The sequence below is a fragment of the Homalodisca vitripennis genome, unplaced genomic scaffold, assembly GCF_021130785.1.
Source record: "Homalodisca vitripennis isolate AUS2020 unplaced genomic scaffold, UT_GWSS_2.1 ScUCBcl_10181;HRSCAF=18946, whole genome shotgun sequence".
Classification (NCBI taxonomy): Eukaryota; Metazoa; Arthropoda; class Insecta; order Hemiptera; family Cicadellidae; genus Homalodisca; species Homalodisca vitripennis.
Window position 1 is genome coordinate 1,133 of NW_025786294.1, and position 16,227 is coordinate 17,359.

Below are 16,227 nucleotides of genomic sequence, written 5' to 3' on the forward strand. Positions count from 1 at the left end.
ATAGTAATAGACTAGGAAACGTTCAACAATTTATTTCTGTCTAAAAAAAGACCTCCTACATGAACTACAGTTGGACTGAGAAAACGCAGTGAGTCCAACCATCTACCTCACTCTTATGGCTTTCTTCTGGAGGGTAAACAAGGCTTAACTAGAGTCTTAGTGGTGGGCATTCAATTGGACCCCATATGATCAAGCCATAACTCATGGTTAAGTGTACGCAAGCACCCATAGTAAGCTGTCGAGCAAAAACATCCTTTACTAGAGAAAGATAGCCAATCTTGCGTAAGATGGAAACAGGGACTCTGCTGACTATAATTTTTTAATTACTATTGTCGATGTGATTGTGACAAGGACAAATTTACAATCTTCAATTCACCAGACCCAGAAAATCCAGCGCTGGGACTCGAGGACTAAAGACGATAAGTCGCCAATGACTATATCAGAAGAGTTTGTCATCTGAGTTTACGAAGGACGATCTTAAATAGAATTCTTACAGAACTAAGTTTTCAGTCCTTCTTCTTACATTTACATGAAGTTGGTTTTTTTTCACAGCCATTGCACACAAAGAACTACTCTGAATAAATATATCAGTATTCTTAGTTCGCATCTCTGTTTCTTCCATTGGATAATGCTGAATGGAATGTGTCCCATCAGCAAAAACGGACATAAGTTACCCCATAATTTACAGCTGTATAGGGGATTATCATTCACAAATAAGAGAAAAGAAAAATAAAAGTATAGGTCCGAGAAGAACGGAAACCCTGTTGGCAACACCACTGATCCAATAGTAGAGCCAACTCCTTCGGACTTCGTATATGTGCCCAGGCAATCCGAACTGTCAATATTATGGCAACAGACCTACCAACTTGTATTTCGGGTTGAGCACACAATTTCGATGTAAACCCCAATCCATGAATAGCACTTGCCTCTTATTTACCGACCGGTCGGAGGTAGTGTGCATAGGTTCTATTGAAGGGATAAGACATTAAGTAGTAATTTACTTATTTTGTTGTTTAGCTTCGAAGAGGAGAGTGGGGGTGAGTTGTGGTCGGTGTTTCGGACCGGGGGCTGGTGGTGGTGGGGGGGGGTTATGGGGAGAGGGGGTGGGATAAGTGAAGGGGTAGTGCTGGGAGTCGTGCGTAGAATAGGATTATTGCTTTAAGTTTTTACTATTTTTTATTTACTGTAGCAGTTGGTTTCTTCTTTGACTCCTCCTTACTTTTATATATTATCATGTCTTTTCGCTTTTCATTTTACATCAAGTAACAAATTGTGAGGTTACTACATCGAACGCTCTTTACTTTGGTCCAAACAAACAGAGCAAAGGGTGTACCACACGTGATCATCAAGCGAAAGGAACACAATCTCTGATACAAAATTAAATATTGCATCTGTAGTAGAAACACCCTTTCTAAAACCCAAATTGTTGGTGACAGACCACCTTGTTCAATTTCAAGGAAAAGATTCAAACGATCGTGATTAAGAAAGAGCCTTCTCCAAGAACCTTAGAAAATGTGGAGAGTCAAATTAGATATTGGCCTGTAGCTTTCTGGGTCCTGGTGGGAATTCTCCATTTTTAAACACACCAGGCTTCAACAAATTGCCTGTTTTGAGGAGGTTGAGGAGAAAAAACCTCCCAGTCTTGGGAAGGATGCCATTTGTTAAATAGAGCTAAGAGGCACAGCCAAAAGAGTTCGGCACAGGACTTTTAGAAATTTTTGGATGCAATATCCCCACCAAATACTCTATAGCTCTTTCCTGACGGGATGTTATCTCCGCTGTGCGTAGTTGATTGTGAATTATCTTTCAATAAACTTCAAATTCCAATCTGTTTGAGCGTCAAGTACAAAGAAGGACCTACATTGACTCGAGATGACCTATTAGCACTTCTATCTGATGATGAGGGTTGTAAACGATGTTCACAGTCGTTCCGGTCTCCGACCCGGCTAAAAAATCTCATTGAAACCCCTCCAGCCACTGGCCCTCAGGACATAACCATTCTTCAAAGATCAGCAGCACTAGCGCAACGAGGAAATAGCCAACAGACCTTACACCTGTTTACCTCACTGGAAAAAAAACGCATAACACTAAAAAGAACGAGTGCGACTGTTACTTCTTTCTTTTCATATAGTATTTCTTACCTTTAAAATAAAATTTAAAAACAATAATTTTAAATGTACTTAAACAAGGACCAACCATTTTCGTAATCTTCACAATTAAATTATCAGTAAAGATTAAATCTGAAGAGTACTCTAAATATATCTTAAATCTGTTGGTGGAGAATGGTCAGAGTATAGGGTTGAATACAGGGGCTCGGAACTTCTTAAAAAATCTCCAACTCAAGTTTTATTTTAGCAAAAATTAATAATATTGACTCATTGACAAATTTCTATCATCTACTTAGATTATGCATAAGTTAATAAATAGTTTAATATGCCGTGACTTGCAAATAATATTTATATTCTCTTTGCATACAATCATTTGTTCACAAAGAGATTATTCTAAAAAACTGAGATTATAAAACTGTTTTATAACGTCAAAGATAAATTAAAATTGTTTCGAAAGGTGTTACTTGTAACTAATAATAAACTTAAAATGTTTACAACTTTCAAGATTATAACACAACATTTTTTTAATAATTCTTGCTCAAAAAACTAAATGAAAATATAATTTCAAAACTCATTTTTTTTTTACAGATATATGCATCTTATGAAAAAAATAATATTATTCAAAATTTAAGTATTTAGATGATCAGATTGGCCTGACACATCAATTTTAGACTGTTAATCCCTAATACAACGAGACACCTAACCACAATCACACTATTCTGTACTCAAAATATACGTATTCTAATATTTCTCGTACTAAGTGATTTAAAATCTCTAGATTGCAATGAAAGTTTATTAGTGAATGAAAAAGGTAGGAAAAACAAACCTTGATAAAAAGAAACACATTCTGCGCCTATGATTAGGCAACTTCTTCCACTAGTTAATCGAAAAAAAATACTAATTTTTTCATGCATAGCACATACTTTCACATTTTTAATAAGATTGGAGAGAGCCTATTTTTTTTAAACAAGCATATATAACACTGCTGTAATCAAATACAGGCTCCTCACAGTGTTACATTTTCTAAGGTAACAGAAACTGTCAACACTTTTCCTTGTCCATTCGGTATTCTATTTCAGGCTTTTTAGACAGTTTCAATATAATTTAAGAGTATATAAATTACATCAAAAAACTAAAAAAGCTATTTTTTACAAACATTCCGAAAATAATTAATCAACTAAATAGTCACCTCTTGACAAAGATATTTGTGTTTACAAAATTACAAGCTACCTTGATACTACTACACAAATATATAGAAGTATATGTCCAATAAAATTAAAAACATCACTTTCTAACTTAATGAAAATACATATTCAAATAGAATAATATATCAAAAGTATGTTAAATCGCATGAAAAATCCAACTGCTATGTGTAGTAGCTGCTAGACTGCCATTGAATCAAAATGTCAGATAGTACTATTGTAAGAAATATTAAATCATAAACAACTAAAATTTAATCCAACGTATTTGAATACAATTCAAAGTTGGAATACTCGCCTCTGCTCTAGCTGTGACCATCAGCTGTTACAACAAGAGGGTTATAATCTCCTATTCCTTTCTAGTTATAGTTGACCTTGTTAGATGTCACTACATATACAATTTAAAGTCAATGATGTTAACCTTCAAGTAAGAATTATGTACAACATTTTTCATGTTACACACTCTTCTTGAGAAGAAGTGTTGAAAATTGGTGAACCTCTACACTCTCTGTTGTTTCAAAGTGTGGAAACTGCAACTGTTATATTTATGGGATCTAAAATCTAGAGCACTCACTTCTTATTTTTTTTTATATGTAAATTAGACACAATGATTGTAGGCAACTAATAAATTAGGGAATTACCTATACTACTAACAACTAATTATGGTAAAGGTAACGAATAGACTTGGATTTTCGTGCCAAATCCATTTAATGATATTTTCAATGTACGTTTTGCTCCGTCTGTCCTAAAAGTGTTAAGCAAGCACACATCTATGGAAAGGAGAATAGCTAGAGTGGCAGCATCAACCCTATCGATGCTCGGTTATCATTCCAATATGTCAAACGCTGGGCTGCCCTGGCGAGCAACCCTTTCACAGCTTTAACCAGTAACACCACAGGTTTTTAAGTACAATGTCACACAGAGTGCTAGTAGTGTATGTACTGCTGTGTCTGTAAAGTACACTGGGCTGTTTATGTTAAAAGTCATATGTACGTTTGACGATGAACAGTGAAACTAATATATAACATAGTTATTGGGAATAGGAGGATAAAAATGACTGAGTACAAAGAAAATTTTCTCAGGAAATCTTATAACTTGTAAGAAGCAGCAAATAAGTACCGGAAAAGATTTGATGGTCCATGTAATTGCATTCTGCTCTGGGGCGTACTTGACACTGCCGACTGTGGTCTTAAAACTTTGGGTGAGTCTGCATCGGCAGGCACAGGATAACCACCTCCACGTTGTTAGCAGTTGATCTTCTCTTGAACTGGGGACTTGGCCTTGATCATGTACTCGACTCTACTGTGGACGTGGCGCTCAGATCACCGATTCGATCCATATCAGTGGCTTCACCTGCAAGTCAAGTTTCTCTCATTATGAAAAACATTTTAAATCCGAAATCTTGTATCATGAAATTTCTGGTGTAATCATAAAGAATAGTCATTGATAAGAACCTAAGTAATTGATGTGTCACTAATTTTGGATAATACCACCAGAAATGGGGTATTAATAATATATGAATTCTAAGTTTTGTCCTATATTAATTGAAGGTCCATTTTTAAGTTAAATGGGTGAATTCATGTTTATTAATTTTCACAAAAATGTTTCTAGATAATGAGTAGTGCAACATAGAGTTAATCTAATTTATTTAGAATATTTCGGCAAAATCTGTCATTTCTGTCACACTCCAACAACATTTCAACATTTTCAACACTCACTTCACCTTCACCATAAATAAAACATAAATAGTTATGATATACCCATTATAGTTTAACAGTGTAATCTATTCACTTTAACATACATATATTAATTTACTCACTCCTGTTGGTTTACATTTATCAGTTGCAAGCAAACTGATCAGCTGATTATTTATTACAGATCATCAATAAAACTCTCATTCTCTAACTAGTGTTGTCAGTTTAGAAAGTGAAAGTATTTTGTTCAGACACGGAAACAGAGAATAAGTTGGTGGTAGTATAGTTTCATTTTGAGGTACAATCGTTGATGGTGCAAAAGAACTTGTAAGGTAATTTGGAATAATCTTAAAAGTACTTTTGTGGGTAAATGTTAGGGTTTACTTAATCTATAATATTCTATTAAAAAGATATTAGATTAGATTAAAACTAACAGGGTGCTATGTTAGGCTATACTACAAAATCCATTAATATCAATACCTTAGAAAAAAATAATTCTCGGAAAAAATTGGAGCAAATTCTAAAACAGTATGATATGAAATACTTGGTTGACTTTCCCACCAGGATCACCAGAAATACACAATCAGCTATTGACAATGTATTAACAAATTTTAAACAATCACAGATACAAGTCGAGTGCTTGAATACGTTGTTGTCGGATCACGATGGTCAGCTCATTAGGGTATACGATCATACCTTTAGTATAAAAAAGCCACCAAACTATGAATTCAAATACTCCAGGATTTTCTCTGATGAAAATATGACAAATTTTAAACAAGCATTAAGCTTAGAGAAATGGTTACAACTATATACAGCTAATGATAATTTTAAATATGACATATTTATTTGTATATTTTTACAATATTTTAATACTTTTTTTCCAATAGTAAAAGTTCGTAAACACTTAGATAAAAAAACCCTGGTTTACTGAAGATTTAAAAATAGAAAAAAGGAATTTAATCCATGAAAGTAATCTGGCCAGAACAAATAAATCACAAAGAAATATTGAGCTCATCAAACATAAATACAACCTTTTTAAAAAGAAAATTATACAAGAAAAACAAAGTTACTATGATACAAAAATTAAAAAATCCAAAAATTGTCAAAGGGATACCTGGAAAATTATTAATTCCGAAATTGGTCAGCCTAAATTAAACATAAAAAACATACAACTAAGGCACAACAATATTACAATAACACATCCTAAAAAAGTTTGTGAAGTTTTTAATGAGTATTATATTAACATAATTAGGGACAAAGTAAAATTTAAACATTAAATTTAACCACTTCAAGCTTTAATATACAAATCAGTTTCAAATGTAGATTACTTGATAGAAAAGATATGGTAAAAATTATTAGCAGTTTAAATAACAGTTATAGCACTGGATTTCGATGACATACCAGTACCTGTAATTAAAAGTGTAATGGAATTTCTAATTGATCCCTTGCTTCATATAGTTAATTCTTCCTTATTATCTGGAATTTTCCATGAAAAACTTAAAATAACAAAAATTTAAACCTCTTTTCAAAAAAAGGCGATCAGATGGATGCTGCAAATTATCGGCCACTTGCTTTGCTACCAGTTATATCAAAAATATTTGAGCGGGCAATGGCTGATCAGTTGATCAGTTATCTAGAAGAAAATGATTTAATTGATAACATACAACACGGCTTCAGAAAAAGGAAATCTGTTGTCACAGCTGCCACTGAGTTTCTAGAAGGCGTGATTGATTCTATTGATAGAGGAGATAAAGTGATAGGAGTGTTCATGGACTTACATAAGGCTTTTGATAGTGTTTGTCACACCACATTACTGTCTAAATTAGCATTACTAGGTATTAAAGAAAATGAATACAATTGGTTTAAATCATACTTACAAAATAGGCAACAATTTGTAGAAATAGCTCACCCAAAACACTAAAAATAATTTTAGTATCAACTACAAATCAAATTTAAAACAAACCATTTTTGGGGTTCCTCAAGGTTCCATATTGGGACCTCTGCTATTTCTCTGCTTACCTAAAAAGGTCTTCCTGAATTGGAAAAATTATGTTTGTATGCTGATGATGCCACTCTGCGAATAAGCGCACCAACTAAGTATGACATTGAAATGGATGCGTTTCTTAGTCTATCCAATTTAAATCAATTTTTCCAAGAAAATAATTTAATTCTAAATCCAAACCAAAAACAAACTATATTGAATTTAAATACTAACCGTGTAGAAACAAAATTAATCCTAGTATACGAATGGATCAAATTTCTATAGCAAAAGTCGAGGAGGTAAAATTTCTGGGATTAACATTGGATAGCTCATTGTCATGGAATAAACACATAGACAGTGTACTTTCAAAAATGGGTTCTGGTCTTTATGCTCTTCGAAGAATATCAAAATTATGTACAAACAATACTTTGAAGTCAGTATACTTTTCTCATATTCATTCACATATTGTTTTTTGGTATTGCCCTATATGGATCAACTTCAATTAGAAATTTAAATTCAATCCTAACTGTACAAAAAAAGGCAATTCGTATTATGCTCGGCTTACAATGGAATGAATCCGTAAAAAACCACTTTCCTCAATTAGAAATCATGACTGGTCTATAGTGCATACATATATGACACATATACTGTCAGTAAAAAATCGAATAAATGATATTGAAAAATGTGGTAAAAACCACTCATATAATACAAGAAATAGAAATAATATGGCAGTCATCCGACATAATTTGGAATTTTTTTGTAAAAAACCAAAATACATGGGAGCTAAATTCTTCAACTTGTTGCCAAACTACATAAAATTACTGGAAAATAATAATTTATTCAATGTTAAACTAAAAATATATTTAACTAACCTTCCCCTGTATTCGTTTTCTGAATTTTTTGAAATCCATAGTGGAAAACATGGATAAAAACAGTTTTATTACATTTTTGTTTCTTTAACTTTAATTTTTAAATTTTCATTTGTAATTTTAATAATTTTAGTATGAAACTATTGTATTATATAATGAATAGTGACCTGTTTACTATTGTTAACAATGATGTTAATGTTAATAATGTTATTATTATATTGGTTTGACACCATTCTTATGTACACCATGTGTATTAATATGGAATAAAGATGTTTCTGATTCTGATTCTGATTGTTTTGGGGCGCAGGCGCCAGCGGACACGAATTGATTTACGGTCAGCGGCCGCACGAACAGCAATGGTGCGCCACAATCGTATCACTCGCTGTTGTATACTAGAAAATTCAGCTGTGAAGGTATTCGTTCAGATGGAACACGGGCCTGGTGGGGTATCCGTGATGTAGGAACGATAAGACGCGAGCAAGGTTCCGGGCGGTTGGCAGGGATGATGTCTGAATCATAGTCTAAATAAAGCGGCTCGGCGAAGCGATTACAACATCCGGGCCATTGTCTAGACTAAACCCGCCAACATGTACGTCTGCGTCGTTTAATTGTGTCACTAACCTCAAAAGTATTATAATAACAACTGAGGAAAACACCCAATCAGAAGCGCTAAAAAGCAGAGAGTAAACTCATATGAATGATTCTTCAACTTAGACATACAACTGCGATCTGTAGGATATTTATAAAACTTTTGAAAACTCTGAACGTAGACCGTTTGTTAAACACTCTTAGTAGACAAGTGAAGACGATCGCCCGATCTATCAGACATTAAAAGAACTATTTGGAGGGAAATTTAAAAGCAGACCGCTTTTGCGACCTGAGATCGTCATCGGCCGCTGCGTGACGTGCCCAGCTTGTCATTGATCCGCAATGGGTTAAGGAGTAAGGTAGGTCTCATATAAAAAAAAATGACAGAGATACACGACAATATATGAATAATACTTATATTTTGGACATTTATATCAGTGAAATAAATAACAAATTATACTTACATGAGTGTTGAGACGATAGGACATGAGCTCGAACTCTCCATCAGGTGGAATGAAGGAGATAGTACGGTCATTTTCAAATCTAAAACAAAGTCAGATCACTCATAGAATCATAAAAGTATTAACAGATTTCAGGTTTAGGAACATTATTGTACTACTGAAGTAAATCATGTTTGTTTTAAGTAATATATGAAATGTTAAATATTATGGAGTATTAATCTCAATCTAACTCAAAATTACTTTACTATCTTCATGTGGAAGATATGCTCATGAACATGTACATAAAAGATCAGTTCATTAAATTCCATGTTTAATCCAATACTGTGCCTGTTACATGATTTACAGAACTCACTAATACAGTAAACTTTTAAACTATTTTGTGGAAATGAACAGCATGGCTACCACACTTAATCCACAAAATTGCCAATAATAGACCCAAAGTAGCTGACAGTGGCCATTTATATTGGTTTAAACTGTATTTTCTATTATTTATCATCTCTTTTAATATATTTCATAATTCAGAAAACTTGGTAAATTAACTTTAATTGTGAAGTATTTTTATGTCTCAACATATTTATATGAAGCATCGTATACTGCAAAACCATGGCTAACCTGCAAAATGGATAAATATACTGGAACTTTGTTGATTTCAAAGTGGCTTGAGCACTATTCACATTAGGTTGGCTCAGAAAACTTTAACCCATTAACGACATAAGACATAAGATATTTATTGCCGTTGATTTATATACAATGAAATAGGCATTGTCAATACACTTTTAGTATAAAACATACTAATATAGAAACATCATTGAAAACCACAAAACAGATTAAGAGAGACTCAAAACATTTACCTTTTGTTGTTGTAAAATAAACATATATTTTAAAAATTAAAACACAATGATTTAAAACTGAATATTGACATCCATATTTAAAAACTCGTCAATTGAATAAAATGGATTATTTAAAAGCCACAAATATAATTTTCTTTTTAAATTAGTTATGGGAGAAACACGAGCAATTTCTGGAAGCTTGTTAAAAAATCTTACACAATTTACCACATGGGATGTTCCAAATTTGGTCAGTCCGATGTTGAGGAATGGTCAAGCTTATTTTTATTTCTGGTGTTGTGTGTATGAAATTTATTTCTAATGAAAAAGTTTCTGAGGTTAGCTTTAGTGTATAATATAAATATGGTAAATGTAGAGATTAATAATGGTGGGTATTTGTAATTGTATAAATAGGCATTTGCAATGATCTAATGGTGCAGCATGACAAATGGTTCTAAAAACCCTTTTTTGGATTATTAATAGATCTGAGACTGCTACAGAATGGCCCCATAATATCAAACCATAAGCAATATGTGATTGGAATAATCCAAAATACGCTGTCCTAAGGTTACTCAGTAGATATTATAGATCTTAATTTCCAAAACAGAAAAGCAACTCTCGAAAGTTTTTTGCTTCATCCGTTAACCATGATCATTCCAACTCAATTTCGTGTCAATACAAATTACCAGTAAATTGACAGATTGGTGATCGTTTTGAGAAAGGCTAAGCAATATGTTTTGCGTTTTACTTTCATTGCAGAGAAAGTTTATTTGTTGTGAACCATTTCTGAGCATTACTATGAGCTGCAGCCATTGTAGCCTTTAAACTTTCCAGATTATTATGACAGGAGAACAGAGTTGAATCGTCAGCATAGATGACAGAATTCACACCAACATTTTTTGATAAATCGTTAATTATCACAAGGAAAAAGAAGTGTTTAAGGACAGAACCTTGAGGAATGCCTAAGGAAACATCTATTAATGATTGATTATGTCCCTCTTAAACTTACATACTGTCTACGATTTATCAAATACGACTCAATAATTTTCATAGACTTTGAAGATATTCCATAAAAGTCTAATTTAGTTCAAATACTATTTAATGGAACACAATCAAATGCTTTACTCAAATTTAATAGAGAAAGAGAAACTGACTGCTTATTTTCAAATGCCTGCAATGCCTCACGAACTACTTTGGTTACTGCAGCAATTGTTGAACGGCCTGTCCTGAATACAAATTGAGATTCAGAAAGGAGATTATTTGTTTCAAAATAATTACTAAGTTAATTATACATTATGGATTCAATGACTTTGGAAAAAGTAGGGACATAACTGAGACTGGGGCGAAAATTTTGAGGAAGACTTTTTTTGTAAATTGGTGTGATCTTAGATATTTTTAACATATTTGAAAAGTAACCCCATTCTAAACATTTGTTTATTATGAAAGAAAGCGGCTCCTTAATTAAACCAATTTTTTTTCAGTAAATGATTTAGACATATCACGGTACCATCTGGTAATGCTTATCGATACAGTACAAGTCGATGGTAGTGAATAAAAAGTGCAACGGTCCACAGACAGGATTTTGAACCTGCGCTATCTCTAACTCAGATTCAAAGTCCAAAGTCAGACCACTTGGCCATCGGCACTACCAACATTATTATTAGTGTGGGCTTAAATAATAAAGTATATGTACTAAAATTAAACTAAAGAACATTTACTATATATATATATATATATATAATATATATATATATAATATATATATATATATATATATATCAATATTTATTACCCTAGAAAAAGAACATGAATCAAGGCATAATAGTATATTTTGAACTTTTTTTAACCACTTACATAATTGAATCGTATGTAATGTTATATTTCGGTAAAATGATAGATCGGTGATGTATTTTGTACAACTTCGTATTTTATTTTTTGATGACTCTGATACATGTTTTTTCTACAGTATAATTTATGGTTGGAGTAAACAAACACGTTACTGGTTGATGTTCTTTCTGTTTTTTGTTATTACTGTAGTGTAGTTTGAATTTTGCAAACATGGCCAGAATCTCTAATGTGTTTTCTCAAAAATGAGTTTATATTCTAGCCTATTTAATTAGCTAAAATAAAGTAGCTCATTCAACCAAATCACATTTAAATTGAATTTTGTTTAGTTTTTTACCAAACTACTACTTTTTGCTTGGATTTGTGTGAGAAGAACATAAATGTTCAGGTTTTACAAAAATCTATGTAATATTGATAAAATAAAGATAAATGAATTAAATAAAATTTTCCACATCAAGTTTAATTTTCTATAAAACTACACCAAAATATCAAGGATTATAAGTATGCTTTGTACTTAATAAATTTCTTACTTTAAAAAAAATTCAGTTTTTAAAAATTCTATCCTGGAAATAAAACAATTTTTATATACTCCACATGCTTATAAATTACATTATGTTATAGTCCTGTTTTATTAGCTAAAAAAACAACAGCTCAATCAACCAAATAGCAAATAAAATTTAATTTTAGAGAGAATTTTGCTAAAACCTTGCATCTTTTGGATATTTAATTGAATTAGTACAAGGAGGTGAGGTGCAGGAATATTTGGAGGCTATTGGGTTAACTGTAACTGTAGAGAAGTCCACTGGCAAAGCTTTAATTGATAACATACATTTTCAATGCACTGCCTGAGTTTGTACCTAAATCATAGATTAAAGATTTCTTCATATCATCAACTTAAAGTTTCTAAGTGTAAGTATGTCAATCCTTGTTACTGAAGAACTCACATTATAATTTTCTTAACAACTTTAAGAAGCTAACATAAATTTTGAAGATATTTAGTTATTTGTCTAGAATCCCAGTATCCACTTATATAAAGAACTTTACAAGAAAACTACAAAAAATTATGATTTGAAATATAAATTCAACATTTCCGTGAAATAACACAATCTAGCTAAAACCTAACATAAAAATTACTGTACTTCTAAAACCATTTTGGGATCAAAAAGGTTAAATGGCAAACATGCATTGGAATAATTCCTCAATGCCCCTCTTAAGAACATTTGCCTTAGAGAGGCAGCGTATCAGATATAGCTGGAGGGTCAATTGATGAAGGACCAGCTAGCTAGAACTAAAAAGTATTACATATTAATATCTCACCTTGACAACCGGACACACTGATGGAACTTGACGAGATATAGCTGGGAGGATCAATTGATGAAGGACCAGCTAGCTAGAAACTAAAAAGTGTTACATATTGATATCTCACCTTGACAACCGGACACACTGATGGAACTTGACGAGATATAGCTGGAGGATCAATTGATGAAGGACCAGCTAACTAAAACTAAAAAGTATTACATATTGATATCTCACCTTGACAAACGGACACACTGATGGAACTTGACATCCTCCAATTCCTACAGATTTTGATTTCCCTCTACCGGTACTCTCAAACACAGCACTTTATCATTGAGGCCTAAACGAAGTTCTGGCATTCCAGACAGGTACACTCGCATTTTGATAGCTCCAACAATCTCACTGCGTAACACATTTCCATTTGCATTTGCCTGAAAAACACACGCTTTGAACTTGATTGCTTTTGGAGAGAAAGATGCATAACTCACTCTATAACTCAGATTTTTAAGACTAAAATATTTATAACACAAACTATTCTGTAGACACAACATTTTCACGTGTTCTCTTTCTCATATTAACTGACTACAATAATATTTGAGTTACAATCTCAATGCGATGTCTTGAAAGTTCAAATTGAAACACATAAGATAGTTTATCACTCAATACATTGTAACACACTCTGTTTATCTCCCTCCTGCACGAATAGCCAAGAGCAAACCATCAACACTCAACTCGCCTCCTACCTGACCGACTGAATTCATTTTGTGTTGCATAGTATTACTTTGTACTATAACTATCTTCCATTCTCCATTATACGGACCATGATTTTTTTATTACAACAATATATTTTATTACTACACAAAACAAACATATCGTATGTTTGTATATTTAAATAAGCAGTTCCTTTTTCTTATTATAGATATTTATTTTAACAAGTTTAAGTTTACAAAATTGTACTAATTGACTGCTCTTAAGCAAATTAGTTTTAAATTCACTTACCCTATTATTGACTGATTAAAAACAGTGGATTGTGCCGAATTTGTATTTTTTATAGTACAATTGTACTGTCATAAGCTTAGGGTGGTTTTTTACAAAACACAAATTTTTGTATACATGCCGTATTAAATAATTTATTTTAATATATTCAATATTTCACAACAAGGCTAATCGTTTTAACAAAAATATATCCACTTTACTTAAAAGGAATACAAGATACTTTCCTTGCTTATGGTTTGTTTGTCTCTCCTAATCCATTAACCTCCTTGGACGAGTGCAAACCACAGCTCCATATAAGCTAGAGAATACTTGGATGAGACCATCTCGTTGGTCGATATTGAACATCGGTTCCATTCTCACTGAAACTGCTGAAGTGCTGAAACTTAGCAGAGAAACTGAACTAATGTTCAATATCGACCAAAGAGATTGTCTCACCCAAGTATTCTTATATATCTATATGTCTTTAAAACTCCCTAGACAAGTGCTGAAACTTAAGCAGAGAAACTTGTGTGTGTGTGTGTGTGTACATTTTTCCTACTGATTGGAAAAAGCCTCGTTATAACCCTGCCAAAGACTAACAATCCTTCTTGTTTGTCTGATTTAGGACCTATCTCCATATTGCCTGCGATATCCAAAATATTGGATACAGCTGTGTGTAATCAGTTTGTTTTTCCTTCTTGGACTCTGCAATATCATGCCTGACTGCCAGTTAGGATTCAGAAAGATCTTCATCACTACATCAGCTTTACTGAATCTAACTGATAACCTGTTTTCATCTAGGGATAACAAGGGCCTCTGTGGTACGTAGTCTGGCCGCTCTTGACATCCCAGGCATTTCGAATCCGCAAATTTTGAAATGTATTTCTGACAAGGGATGCGCTTTTACTGCTTTGATAGTCTTGCATTGATGTGGTTGCGCTCATACTTGTCTGGGAGAACTCGGGTCACTAAAATGAAGGATCATCTTTCGGATGTCACCTATGGTCACAGGGTGCCTCAGGGCAGCTGTCTGGGCAGCATCATGTTTCTGCTCTACACAGCAGATCTCGAATCTGAACTAAGTTATTGATTCCTCTATACACATATGCAGACGATACTCAGCTGGTATTATCATACCACCCTTCCAATGTAGCCTCAGCTGTACAAAAACTTAACGCGGATCTGTTGGAACTCAAGCTTTAGGCAGATGATCATGATCTGAAACTAAACCCTAATAAATGCTCAATTGTTCATTTTCAACGTCCTTCGGTGAAACATATCATGACGTGTGATTCGCTGTATGTATCTTTAGGAGGAGAACCTTTGACAGTATCTGACACTGTAAAGATTCTTGGCGTACCCAACAATACTAGAGGTACCCAAGGTTGGACTCGAGGTGGGGAGAAATGCTTTTTCTTATTTTTCTCCCCAGCTTTACAATGCACTTCCCTACAGCATTTCAAAGCACTCGGCTATGCCTCTTTTAAAAATAAACTTAAGCTACAATTGGAACATTGATATTTTTTAAAGTGTAAAATTGTGTAGAAATATATTTTGTTTGGTATTAGCCTTAGTAACTAGGAATATATATGTACATTTTGTATGATTTGAGTTGTTTTGAACTGTATGTTGAAAAACGCTTTAAAATAAGAGGTTATTTATTTTATTTATTTATAAGGTTAAAGAAGGTTTTTATGTATGAATTATTATCAATTTCTGACAAAAAATGTTGTGTGTTTCAAAAATGTTTGATTGTTAGAGTAAATATTGTAAAATTGTACTATACCAAACAAATAAATTGAGGTTTCAAGAGTTCAGCATTCACAGAACATTTATTACATAGATGATACGGAGTTGATTGTTAGAGTAAAAAAGTGTAAAATTACATAGATAATAGGGAATTGATTGTTAAGAATAGAAAGTGTAAAATTATCAACAGTATGTTAAGGAAAATGAAAAAGTTTCACTTACTAATAAATTAACTGATTCAATAACATCTAGAAACACTTCATTTTTCCTATATTTGATACCCTCGGATCTCCACGAGACTGCATTGGTTACAGCCATGGGTATTCGTGGCTGAATTTCTAGTTTGTGGCCTTCTTGAGTAATATACCTGAAAAAACAAATTATAAATTAATAAATATGCCAAACAAATAGTAAGATGAATTTACATCTTAACAAAGAACAACAACATTAAGTATTGGAAATAAATTACGTAGAAAATTCAAAAAAAGATTATATTAGGCAGGAAGTGTCCACACAATTTTAAATATACCCAACTAACTAATATGTTCTGGATAGATATACAAACTAAAAAGTGCAATTCATCCAGAAAATGGGGAAAATTATGGTAAGTCTGTATTATCGTGCACATTAATTTG

General features: G+C 32.7%; 1 pseudogene; it reads right to left on the minus strand.

The window, feature by feature from the left end:
- Positions 1 to 4,426: 4,426 nt before the first annotated feature.
- Positions 4,427 to 15,959, minus strand: LOC124374798 (annotated as a pseudogene).
- Positions 15,960 to 16,227: the final 268 nt, after the last annotated feature.